This window comes from Brienomyrus brachyistius, chromosome 5 (assembly GCF_023856365.1).
Source record: "Brienomyrus brachyistius isolate T26 chromosome 5, BBRACH_0.4, whole genome shotgun sequence".
Lineage (NCBI taxonomy): Eukaryota > Metazoa > Chordata > Actinopteri > Osteoglossiformes > Mormyridae > Brienomyrus > Brienomyrus brachyistius.
In genome coordinates, this window is record NC_064537.1 from 18,127,843 (window position 1) to 18,142,119 (window position 14,277).

Consider the following 14,277-nt stretch of genomic DNA (forward strand, 5'->3'; position numbering starts at 1 on the left):
GATCTGTACACAGTTCTTGGAAGCTGAAAATGTCCCAGTTCTTGCATGGCCAGCATACTCACCGGACATGTCACCCGTTGAGCATGTTTGGGATGTGCTTGACCGGCGTATACGACAGCGTGTACCAGTTCCCACTAATATCCAACAACTTCGCACAGCCATTGAAGAGGAGTGGACCAACATTCCACAGGCCACAATTGACAATCTGATAAACTCTATGCGAAGAAGATGTGTTGCATTGCATGAGGCAAATGGTGGTCACACCAGATACTGACCGGTTCTGAGTCCCCAGACCCCCAATAAAGCAAAAAACTGCACATTCCAAGGTGGCCTTTTATTGTGGGCAGTATAAGGTACACCTGTGCACTACCCATGATGTCAGATCAGCATCTTGATGTGGCACACCTGTGAGGTGGGATGGATTATCTCAGCAAAGCAGAAGTGCTCACTATCACACATTTAGACTGATTTGTGAGAAATGTTTGAGAGAAATGGTAATATTGTGTATCTGGAATGAATTGTAGGTCTTTAAGTCCATCTCATGAAAAATGGGAGCAGAAACAAGAGTGTTGCGTTTATATTTTTGTTCAGTATATATGTATATATATATATATATATATATATATATATATATATATATATATATATATATATATATACACACACAAACACACGTTACTTTTCTATATCCTGTGAATAAGTTGTTGATCTCATCATCTAGGAATAACGTGTTAGAATCATCTTTCGCAGATTTTGAACCTGGGCTGCTGCGAAATGGAGAACTATGCTATGCCAGTGAAACACCGAAATCAGCTGTTAAGATGGTAACACACCCACTGCTAAGTGAACACTGCTGATTTTGCAGTGTACTGGCGGAGAAATCGTAAAAGATAAAAAAAAAAAAAAAAAAAAGATTTTTGTTACAATAACCGTAAATCTAATCCAATATGCTTTAGGGACAGTAGTATTGTTGCACCGCCTGATTTATAGAAGTACTGTACTATTCTATACGCCTAAGCAACGGAAGCTGGAAAACTTGCAGCAGGGTTTGGTTTATGTGGGTTCTCATAGGGGCATATATAGGAAGGCTAAAAAATTTCGGCTTCTGGGAAGATCCCATATATCGAAATATGTTGCCAGTGCAACAATATTCACTTCAAGTACCTTTCCAAACTAAATGGTTTGACCTTTTTGTTGCAGGACTTTTGCAAACGCGTAATATTTCATAAAATACTGAAAAAGTGGTATATTTAATAACATGACGTTGTTTTCAGTTAATTCTTTAGTGTGTATAATAACCCATATGAGATTTAATGAATGTTTGAATATTTCTGCACGGAACTAATATTATAAAATAGAAACATTTCTTCTTTGATACCGTGTCCTCTAAAAATTCACTCTCCCTTATACACAGAAATTATATAAGACGCTGAAACAGAATGAAGGAGAAATACTTGTAACTTGTAGATTGCAAACAGACCCCCGTACAATTGCGCAACACTACATTTTTTCGACATTTGTACTTAATACACGTTACGCGGAAATATCTTTGAAATATCGTCATATGATGACCGATTTCCTGTAGTAATGCAAGTCGTTATTGGTAATATAAGCACCAAACACATAACCAGATTAATCGCCTTGTTACCAGTTGGCAACTGAAAGGCCATTTAAAAATTTCAGTAGGTCTATCATTAATTGGCAGAAATTCATAAATGTACTGCACGTTTACAAAAAAAGTCTCTGAAGTGTAAACTAGGGCCCCGCTGAAGTAAATAAAAAGCAAGGCGCAGCTTCCCCACTCGGACGGGGTTAAACTGCAAGCGCTGACACGGAGCGGAGAGACGAACCGGATGTGGGCGGTCGGAGGTGGATTGAAAGAGCGAAGTGCGACAGAAAGAAAACTGTGTGAGCGAGTGACTGAAGGCGGCGGGGGAGGAACTTTCTCTCTCCCTCTCTCTGCGCTGCTGGGCTCATTATTTATTTTTTTAATTTGTGGGAAGGGGACTTTTACGTGAAAAGTAAACTGAACAACCCGAAAAGGTAAGTAAAAATACCTCAGTTTTGGAGAATGTGATGTTTCTTTTTTCATTGTATTTTTTTTCCATTTTTTTAAAAGAAACTACCCGACCTGTGCGCTGCGCCGCTTGGCAGTATGTGCTGCATTGACAGTTTGGAGAAGCGGCAATCTTGGTGTTTGTTTTGTTGGTAAATGGTGGTGTATTCCCTGTCTTATGTTATTTGGGGAACATTTCGAGTGCGTATTATAAACACTGATAATGTGTTTCCTAAGGATTCGGGGCGGGGGGGTGGTCGAAAGTGCGGCACTTGGTCAAGTTGCTTATACGTTTCAGTGGTTGCGCTGCCAACTATGAAGTTTACAGCAATTTCGTGTATATTTATGCAATTCGGTGCAGTTTCGCTTTTCGCCGTCAGCGCTGTATCGGCCAACTGCAAGTTCAAACGGGGGAAAACAAGTGGAGCAAACGCAACTTTCACTTTTCCTTGGTTGAGGCCACAGTCAAGCAAAGGCGTATGGAGATCTACGACCGGCAAGCGACACTGAAATATCAGAAAAATAATTAGACTCCAAGGGATGAAGGTTATTTTTTATATATATTTATGTTTCTCGTATAATGAATTGGTGGCGCCCTTCTAACATTTCATATTATCACCAGTTCGGAGGAAAGCAGGGTAACTTACTGATGATCTGAAAGAATAGCGCTTCTTATGCCTTTAGTTTTTTAAAAATTTTCTTTGACTGACTTGTTGCATGAGTGTCTTTTAACGTTCAAGTTCCTATCGCACTTGACCTGCAAATTGTCATTTCTTAAGTACAATGCAGTTTCATGATGGATTTTACATCACTGGTCAAGGACGATGAATCAGTTTGCGATGCCCTCCCCACCCTTTATTTGGTCTAAAGATGCACTTTTTGACCTTGCCTGAAACGTCTAATTGACGAATTTTTTACTGTATTCTTGTCCTCTTTCAACTAGTGCCGTTTATAACCGTACACTGCTACCGTACATTTTAAGCGAACACTATGACCGCACACTATAATCGTACACTATAGCCGTATACTTTTAAACCAAACGGCGCAAAATTCTAAACCGCACCATAGCATTGACTGCACGTCCATCGATGCTCGTTGTGTGGCCAAGATACAGTAAAATTTCACCATCAGCACGTAAAATCGTTTGTTTTTAAATAGATATTGATGGATATAATTTCTGGGCACAAAAATAGGCTCGTTGCAATGAAGACATGAGCAGGGCAGGCAGAGGAAAGGCAGGAAATGTAGAGCAAATCCAGTATCAGCTAAAATTCTTAATGTCATGAAAAGGTACAACTCGAAAGGACTGATAAATGTATCAGGTTTTTAAGGGACTGATCGCAAGATAAAAATGATTTTGAACTGTTTTTGTAAAGACAATAATAGAGCTATTCAGTGTAATTCTTGTAAATTGCTGTTTGGTATTAGCAGTCATTGTCCAATGTTTGGACGTACATTTAACCTGATTTACTGCCCTTGAACTGAATTACCTTTTTAGTAATTATTCTAGCAGGTATGAAGGGGAAATCTTCAATATTTAATAACCCATGCAAATATACACAATATGTTATGATTGTCTTTGCGTTGTGCTTAATATGAAAAAATTGTGCATTGCTATTCATCAAGGGTTAATTTTACGAGGGAAAAGTATTTATCCTCAATGCTTTGTTCTTTGATTCATTGGCTGTGGATGTTTGTATTTCATGACTATTCAGTACAGCTAGTTTTTCTTGTCTAATTCAGAGCATAAACCAGTCTTTAGTCTTCATATACCAGAGATTATCTAGGTGATGTGCAGTGAAAACCAGTGGAAGAGTCAAAGGAAGCCTGACAATCTTTGATAGTTCCGTGGCACTTTGTGGGGTGGGGGCTCTCCTTTCTTTGTTCTGTGTTTTTTTTTTTTTTTGGAAGGACATGATTGAAATAACTTTTATTGTAGCTATATCTTTGTGATTGTCACTACATGTCCAAGTGGGTATGGATCAGATCATTCAACATTCCAATACAACCTGCATGTACTCAGGGTGCCCATGAATCTCTGGCATGTAAGATTTTAAATTCATGCCACTGCGCCTTGTAAAGTACCTCTTGTCTCCAACACTTCATTTCTGCATTGCCAGTGTAATAACTCGTACATTAACACCTGTATTGCCTGCACCAGTGCCACTGACTGATGGAAAATGTAGCTTTGGCGTTTTTGGATTTAAAGTCATTCGGTACCTCTGTCACAGCTGAAAGGAACACCTATGGCAGATAAATTGTGTGTGAACTGTCTGGGAGTGAGCCATGGATGGCACAGGCTGAGGAACAATTTCACAAAAACTTTGGGGAATGTTCAAGAAATTTTATTTTCCAGATTGCCATTCGATTGATGATTGTTTTAACACTGTTGCCAGTGTTAGGTTAAACAGCTGGAATATACACTCACCGGCCACTTTATTAGGTACAGCTTGCTGGTACCGGGTTGGACCCCCTTTTGCCTTCAGAACTGCCTTAATCCTTCGTGGCATAGATTCAACAAGGTACAGGAAACATTCCTCAGAGATATTGGTCCATATTGACATGATGGCATCACGCAGTTGCTGCAGATTTGTCGGCTGCACATCCATGATGCAAATCTCCCGTTCCACCACATCCCAAAGGTGCTCTATTGGATTGAGATCTGGTGACAGTGGAGGCCATTTGAGTACAGTGAACTCATTGTCATGTTCAAGAAACCAGTCTGAGGTGATTCGAGCTTTATGACATGATGCATTATCCTGCTGGAAGTAGCCATCAGAAGATGGGTACACTGTGGTCATAAAGGGATGGACATGGTCAGCAACAATACTCAGGTAGGCTGTGGCGTTGCAACGATGATCAATTGGTACTAAGGAGCCCAAAGTGTGCCAAGAAAATGTCTCCCACACCATTACACCACCAGCCTGAACCGTTGAGACAAGGCAGGATGGATTCATGCTTTTATGTTGTTGACGCCAAATTCTGACCCTACCCTCCGAATGTCGCAGCAGAAATCGACACTCATCAGACCAGGCAACATTTTTCCAATCTTCTATTGTCCAATTTCGGTGAGCCTGTGCGAATTGTAGCCTCAGTTTCCTGTTCTTTGCGGACAGGAGTGGCACCCGGTGTGGTCTTCTGCTGCTGTAGCCCATCTGCCTCAAGGTTCTACGTGTTGTGCGTTCGGAGATGCTCTTCTGCATAACTTGGTTGTAACGAGTGGTTATTTGAGTTACTGTTGCCTTTCTATCAGCTCGAACCACTCTGGCCATTCTCCTCTAACCTCTGGCACCAACAAGGCATTGTTCATCGCTCACTGGATGTTTTTCCTTTTTCAGACCATTCTCTGTAAACCCTAGAGATGGTTGTGCGTGACAATCCCAGAAGATCAGCAATTTCTGCAGTACTCAGACCAGCCCGTCTGGCACCAAAAACCATGCCACATTCAAAGTCACTTAAATCACCTTTCTTCCCCATTCTGAAGCTCTGTTTGAACTGCAGCGGTTCGTCTTGACCATGTGAACATGCATAAATGCATTGAGTTGCCACCATGTGATTGGCTGATCAGTAATTTGCGTCAACGAGCAGTTGGACAGGTGTGCCTAATAAAGTGGCCGGTGAGTGTAGATGGATGTGTTGCAGCTAACAGGAGACTAATCTGTTTAAGAAGTTTCACTGGTTATACCATGAGTTATTCGGGTAAACCAGAGGAGGTTGACGTTCTACTTTATTTTTAGTCTGTTTTTGTAGTTAAAGGGGAAAAAGTTCTCTTTTCGTATGAGTTGTCATGCTTTTCCAAAGCTGTTGTTATAAACATTGCTGGATATTTACCAATGATTCAAACATATGCAGTGGTAGACAGCCGCTTGATGTCTCAATGAACACAAATGATGGAAACTGCAAATATAATTTTGTAAATATTACCACCGGCTGTAATTATTACCATCACCTTGGTCTCGTGAACAGCACCGAGGGATACCCTTAAACTCTGCAGCGTGACGAGTAGCTTCTTCTATTTCATTTACTTGTAGTTTACACACTACAATGGTGCTAAAAAGTGGATTTTCATTTTTTGTTATTATAACCCAACTATTAATGGGGAAAGAAATGTTTAGAAAATTTTTCAAAATCATCGCTAGAGCCAAAAATAAAGTTTCTACCAAGCAAAAACTTTTATGACCTTTGTAAACAGTAAAGTTCAAGGAACTCCAGTTCAAGGAACAATGATATAAACAATTATTCCCTAAATGATATTCGGCTTTTACTCTGTGGTCTAAAAATGGACTCTTGAGTGTGTATGTGTTTACAGAGAGCAGATCAATTTCAAGTGAGAACAGGTTTACATTCTTTTCCAAAATTGTCTTCAGAAGAAACCAAAATAGTCTATAGTTTTTACAATTAATGCATAAAATGCATGAATTAATAGTATAACTGTAAATAAAAATACATAATGTAAGTGTACAAATAATATATTTTCCTGTGCACCAAGAGTAGATGTGAGTAGATGACGCAGAACCTGGTTCTTGGGCGCTGTTCTTCACAGCTGGTGCTGAGCCATTGACTTTATATTGGGGTTATGGAAGATCAATATTCCTCAACAGTATACAATTTGTTTAATGTTAAAAATCAAATTTTTTTGTGGGAAAATTAAGGGCTACACTATTGCAAACAACGCTCATTTCTTTGTTCAGCTTTACACTAATGATACACAATTCTGTGCAAAGGTCTTATGCCCAAGAAAATGATCTTTAAATGATCTTTATGTTGGTGTAAAACTGCTATCATGACTGTAAAAGTGTGTTAGCTTAGCCATTTCAAAATGGCTGCTAAAATCAGCCCATTGTTTGCAGCAATCCCACAATGGACCAATGTATTTTTTTACTCAAGCGCACCAAATACAATTAATAAGTGTCTCAATAACTATTTAAGTTATTAACTAATTAAGTGAACTGGTGGTGAAATTTAATAAATACATGGAGCGGCTGAGGTGCCCCTGGGCAGAGATTTGGGAAGAGGTGTTCATCTAGCCTTCCAGCTATATGCTCTGAACCGTTTTGAGAACAAAAGAAATTTTTACTAGTTTTTATTGTGTTACTCTTAGTTTTCATGTGTCCTAATGTTAAATTATGTTTTTTGTTCCATGGTAATGTGCACTAACTATCCCGATAAATGGCTTTAAACATTTCTTTTTACTGCCTAAAACTTTTGCACAGTACTGTATACTAATCTCTCTGATTTATTTATTTTGTTTATTATTTATAACTCGTTGCACAAATTAATAATTTAAAATTAATTGTCTTGCAGAAATCGGTCATTGCAGCAAACATTGTTATTCTTAATATAATCTTCCAGTGTTTACTATTATCATAATGCTGCGGTTTCCAAGTATAAAACTGACAGACCTGCAGGAAACAGAAGGCTTGTTCACCTCGAGTTGTTAGTTTGCACATCAGCTGTGGCTGAGAACATCATTGTTTGATTGGCTGTCACTGTTGATTTATATCAGTAGTCGAGTAATCTACTGATTAATCGTTAATATAATACAATATAATGTAATATAATATACATACATTGCCACACATGTGAGGCAGGAACCAGACAAGCATTACACGATGCATCCTCAGTGATTCATCTGGTCAATTTCGCCACTCCAATTCATGTAAGTTGTGTTTTATTTTTTTTTGGATAGTCAAAGGAAACTGGAGATTCCACCGTAATGGAATAGAGTGAACATGCAAACTACACACACACACACACACACACACACACACAAAAAGAGGTGGCATGCGGCGACTATGCTAACCACTGCGCCACCCTCAGTAGGTTTGCACGATGTGCCATGCTACTGTTGATTATGGCATTTCCTGCATATTGCCAAATTGCATTCCTCGAACTGTCAATAAGTTGCGCTGAACCTTTTTTGCTCGGTCAGAAGAATCTTCTGCAGTTTTGATGATGGTTCCTTTTCAGCACTCCCTACTGTATGAAAATCAGTGTAAAGTTCACTGCTGCTGCTTTTGCATGAGCCCTGCATGCGCTCTCTGAGACAATCATGATCGTTCTCCTCCATGCTGTTGAACTCAATCATCGGGCTCTATTTTGAAGATCTAACGCAAACCGAGAAAATCAATGCGGAACTAAAATTTATGGGCTATTTTGACAGCGGGGAAAAAAACAGACTTTGCGCCAGCGCGAGGTGCAAAAAGGATGGTCCTAACTCTCCTCATTATTCAGAATCGTGTTTGGGTGAAACAGGCAATAAAGCAATCTGAATGGCACCTCACCTCACCTTTAAACGGCAGCGGTGCATGATCTACGGCAGATTGCCATTACAGTGGAGCGTTGGCCCGGCAAGCCAGATTGCTTTCTGCCCGACGAAAAGGGTTGTGCTCGTATGCGAGGTGAAAAAGTGCGGGCACATCATCTACGGGAGCACCACTGCTCCACCAAGCTTTTTGAGGTGAAGCAGGCATGAAATGAGGTAACTGGTTTTCTGGCATCACCTGATCATCTGCACAGTGCCGAAATCGGTATAATGATGTCAGAAGACAGGGAAAGCAGAAGCTCGCTGCTGAACGAGCACAGCGACTAGGAACGGGGGCTTAATTACGGTTGTGGGTTTATTTTAATTTTGGATCTACAGTTCACAAAATAAAAATAAAAGCGCAATCTTTGTTCAAACAAAACACATCTACAGTTTTAAAGGTTTTTTGAAATTTTCAAACAAAAGGCATTATGGCTGGTATTTCTCTGCAATCTCACAGCTTAGATTCCTTATTAGGGTATAGACGATTCAGTCAACTCAGTCACTGAGTTTAATCAAGTAATCATGATAGCTGTATTAAAGGAAACGATTTTTTCTTCTGAGCAGAACAGTGCAGTGTAAGACTCCTGGTCGTTTGTGTAACAGTAAACAGTAATTTGGAAAACCAATTTAGGAATGACTTGCTATAGTATTTGTGGTGTTTCTCTACCTTCGGAAACAGGTTAAGTCATGAAATGGTGTTGTATGAAAATAAATTAAATAATCCTCACCTCAAATCTCAGATAAATCTTACTCATAAAGGAACATAATGTTAAGGATACAAATAGCATGTATTATTTTTGGTATTTAACATACATGGTTGGGTGGACTGTTCTGTCCTTATGTATCCATGATGTTCTGCTTAAAAATCAATGCAGTTGTAATTTTTTGTGTTTTCTTTCTCAATTATGAGCCAGGCCCGGTGAATACAAACGCCCTGTTAATCTCAGTTAATCTCTAAGTTTTTTTCGGGCTAAATTTATTTTTATGATCTCATTGTCACCCCCTGCATGCTTTGCCCATGTTTTTGCGGTCATACTGTTAACACCATGTGAGTTTTAGATTGTTTGTTTGGTGGTTCTCATATAGGACCCATGTCATGGATAATTGCATCTCCTGAATTTTGCCCGACCAGATAGCAGTGATTGCTCAGCCCGAATAAAAGCTGATTCTTGGAACTAAAGATGGACTCAACAGTACTGCATTAGTGCATTAGGTGTTTCGGGAATCTCTGGGCAAGTGGCCAGAGAAGGTTGGTAAGTTCCTCCTTTAGATCCACTTGTCAGTAGGTTATAAGTCATTGGTCAATGAAACTCAATAGCTAAGCAGTTGGTAACCATTTTGCCATTCATTGTATGATCTACAGCTTCCCAGTATTTTCCTCTGAATGGTCATATAAATATTATTGTCAGCTGAACCTCGTGGTACAGGCCTGCATCTGTATTGTTTTATTAGGAAAAAATTGCAGAGAAATGTACTGCATTTGCATTTGGTAATATACAGAGGTTGAGTTAGACTTTCTCATCGCCTGTCATTTTGATGGACGGGGTCAGAAGTATTATGCAGTAATGTACTATCTTAATTATCTTACTAATACTATTAGTATTAGTATTATTAATACTATCTTACCCACCATCTTAATTGTTATTTTAGATGATAATAAGACAGATTTAATAGCATTTAATTTTAATTCAGTGTTTTTAAATTTAAAATAATTGATATATAGAACAAGTTTAGAGATTATGCGCTTGCAAGGGATGGAGAGAAGATGAGCAGAGACACGGACTGTGAGGTCACTTTTCATGTCACCACACAAAGCAGATGAAGGTTCTGTCCCACAGTGACAGTGGAGGCCACAGCGTATGGAGTTTTCTTTAAAAAGTTTTCAGTCAGACAACAAGGTCATGCACGTTACAAGAGTAGACAATAGCTTGGGGTGGGTTTTTGGGATGGCCTCTCAGTCAGCCTGCTGAGATTATAGTAAACTTATTGTACTGAGATGGGCATATGTATGAAAAGTATGTATGGGACAAAGACCGATTGACCAGTTGGCGACCACTGCACTGCAGTATAAGTAGAATTTACAGGAAATACTATTAGTAAGATAAATATGCAACTGTGAGGGATAGAAGAGATGGATGTACAAAGCAATACAAGTAGGCAGTACAGTTCCAGGAGGTTAGGGTGTGGGAGTGCAGATGTTGATGTATATCAGTGTACAGTGTAATTGGCAATATGACTCCTGGAGGTAGCGTTTATTAAGCCTAAGCAGTAGTCAGGATCCTGGGTGGGGTACAGCTCAAGGTAGTAGATCGGAGATGAACCATGTGTAGTCACATGCAGTAAATTTCATGCCATTAAGTGGTCTGTACTAAGAAGAGGAAGCATGCAGTTAATGTTTGATTGACCTATTAAGGCATTTACAGTGGTGAGAGAGAGTTGTGAGTTGTTTGGAACTTTTTATTTTGAGAGTTTGTCATCTTCTGAATTTGAGTAATAGTACAAGATAACCTGATTAAACCGACTCACACACTGGGAGTGCAGTCGGCTGTGAGTGTATGTCAATTGCAGAACACCACCTCTTCAGTCTATTCTTAACTTTGGTTTGTGAATCATGCTTCAATCAAAAAAGAATTTCTGAGGATTTTATAAAGAGCAGCTGATGCTCACGAGGCTGTAAAGCATCGCAAAGTTAATTTTACTGACAATGGAGAAGGGAGGAAATCCGACACCGCTATTACCCTTCCCAGGAGTGCTCTTCCAAAAAATTACTGTCAGTGTTTAGAGTCCACCAAGAAAAACATTGAACAAGAGTGATATGCGTGGGAGGAACCAAGGAGGAACCTGACTCAATCCAAAAAGAACATTGCTGCTTGTTTCAAATTTACCACCAAACCACTTGGATGACCCAGAAGGCTATTGGAAGAATGTTCTTTGGGCAGATGAGATGAAAGTGGGTAGTGGATATTTTTCACATACGAGTATGTTCCTGTTTGGCAAAAACAAAACACTGCATTCCAAGAAAAAGCACCTCATCCGTGAAGCATGGTTATGTCTTCATTGAACACCTGGATCCAATGTTCACTGCTTTTATATATAACCCAGAATAGCACAGTTACTGTATAGCTGAGGGAGATCAGGGTTCACTAAGGGCTACAGAATATTCCTTGTATCAAGATGCATCATAAGGCACGACCCATAGAGACTCAAAGGTATGTTGGATGTTGGCTGGATGCCATTATAATGGTTTTATTTGGGTTAGGCAAGATCTTGACAACAAAAAAAAATAAATCATCACTTTCACTTAACTTCAGCAGGTCCTCAGTTAGGCCTATCAGTTGAAGTACACTTTTATCCAGTGGTGGAAAGTTCAGCTGCAGAAAGCACAAATCCAGACCGAAGTTTTGTTTCAGCCATCAAATTGAGGACTTTCTTTTACTCAACTTGTTTCTTGAGACAAAACCTTGGTCAGGATTTGTACTTTCTGAACCTGAACTTTCCACCTCTGCTTTTTTCTTTCTAACTGAATTTTTAAAAAGACATTAACACTTTATATTCACTGCACCTTCATAACGCATAAAATATATAGCATTCATAAGCAGCATATATAGTATACTTTAGCATCTTAACATACCTTTACAGCTTTAATATTCATTAATACAAACATATAATTCTACTAGACAATAACTGTACTGTCTCTTATCATATAATGTTTGTTATTAATGCATGTCACAGCTGTTAAGGTATGTAAGGATGTTTAGGAATTCTCACATACTGCTTTTGAATGTTCTATGAATGCATTATGAAGGTGAAATTAATGTAATAATGCAGTAAATGTTACCAAAAAAGTTATTCGTAAACTCATTACTCACTACTCCTTTTAGGTGGGGCAGGTACTTTTTAAACACCAGCTAACCCAGCTCTCTTGTGGTGGAGGGTGTTTTACATTTAATCCTATTTCTGTATGGGGAATTACATGTGGTTTTGGGAGTGGTCAGCCACCACCGCAACCACATGTCTTTATCGCATTCTCTGTGCGTTCATGCATCTGAAACTGAGTGTTAGATAAAAGGGAAATAAGTGAAGAAATAGGACAGAAGTGATACTTCAGTCATTGATTTATTAATGGAAGCTGCACAGCCGTATCTGGAAAAAGCTCTTCGTTAATATTTTTTTTTGGTTCTTTTTGGTTACTCACTGACTGGTTACACCACCATTAACCATCACTTCCAAACCCCTCCTGTACTACTGTAGGTGATCAGCTGCACCCATCACGAAGAGCTTTTTCTGTACTCTTTAAATATTTCAGAGTAAGGCTGGGCGTCATCACATCGATATCACATCGGTCTGCCGTAACACTACTCTGCTTAAGGAATTGTCGGCGTAAATAAACTTCCATATAGTACCAAAAAGCTGCGGTCAGTCCAAATGTTTCACTCGTCAACCGAAGCTATAGTGATTATTGCGCGTCCACGATATAATATCGACATGATATCACCCAGCCCTATGTCAGAGTAGTGGTATTTCAAATCGTTCCGCCTAACCACACTTATGCTTAATTGGCCTTATGACAGCTGTGAATAAATGTAATTGTGACAGCTTAAGTATGGATCTTCTGAAATCTTTTTGCAGAGCTCTTGGTTAAGCTAAGATTGTGGCCAAAGTGAAACATGGCTTCAGAAAACCATGATTCTACTCCTCTTGATTGTTTGTATGACGTTCGTGTGCTATGGGGCCCAAATCTCCAAAAAGTCTGGTTTGGAATCATCTGTCCATAGAACATTTCTCCAGAATCCTCAAGGATCATGGTACAATTGTTCATAATAATGAATAATGATGGTTCTCCACTTGTTACTTTGTGTCCTTGTATCCCATTTTGGTCCATTGTCTTTTTTTTTTATGATAGTCTTGAATCCTGACCTCACTTAGGTGATAGGAGCCCTGGGGCCTGTACTACGAAGCGGGGTTATTGGCGGGGTAACTTGTCGGATTTAAGGTAGTCTGGGCAAAATTTAAGTGAACGAATATGAAGTCCATTTAAACTGTGGTACCTTAAATCCGACAAGATACCCCGATAAGCCAGTAACCCGCTTCATAGTACAGGCCACTGGTTCTTTTTGGAACATTTCTTGCTTTTATCGTGGAGAGATTTTGGTAGGACAGCTGCTTATAGAGACTCACTTCTATCTCAGACTGCTTCATTTGGATAGTATGGTGGAGTCTGTTGTTTACTGAAGCTCCAGGTTTTTGTCTATGGTATTGTAAAGGACTTTCCATAATGACAGGCAATATGGCATTTTTCTTCAGGAATTTCTTCTAATTTATAATAATCTGCCATTAACACCTGCTGAGTTTAACCATATTTGTGTTGTAAACGGCCGTCTACATTGTGCTGTACAGATGAAGTTGAAATGACTTCTGTGGAAATAGCTGTACATCTTTCATAGCCGTTTTCTGTGAGATGGCCATGTTTTATCTAAAAGTGAATAACATTGCATTATTTGCCTTTTGTCTGGTCGATCATGCTGGCAGATCGAATGAAATTAAATCTGGTACAATACATTTTCACAAACATACTGTTACAAAGTGCTGTAGAGATTTTCCAAAGGAATCAATATACTGCGCCATCAGTGCTATAATGAAGATGCACCCTGACTGCTGAAGAATGTTCACCTAAGAACATTTAACACAGCTCCCAATTTTGCCAATAAAAATTAGTTACCTTTTTCTCTTGTTGAGGTTCACAGAAAACGTATTGGAATTAGAGAGACCGCTGCACCAGAGAAGCATTTCTAAAGCATAATCATAAGCCTGTGTGCCTGTAATCAGAAGGTCGCAGGTTCAAACCCAGCCTCAGCCTGTGGGTCCTTGAGCAAGGCCCTTAACCCCCAGCTCACTGGGCGCTGCTACAGGTGGC

General features: G+C 39.4%; 1 protein-coding gene across 1 annotated transcript in view; it reads left to right on the top strand.

The window, feature by feature from the left end:
* Window positions 1–1,879: 1,879 nt before the first annotated feature.
* Window positions 1,880–14,277, top strand: part of LOC125742629 (signal transducer and activator of transcription 5B-like) — a 56,968-nt gene continuing 44,570 nt past the window's right edge. Inside the window, exon 1 of the mRNA XM_049014825.1 lies at window positions 1,880–2,043. The gene's annotated coding sequence lies outside the window, so the exon portion shown is untranslated. The remainder of the gene's footprint in view (window positions 2,044–14,277) is intronic.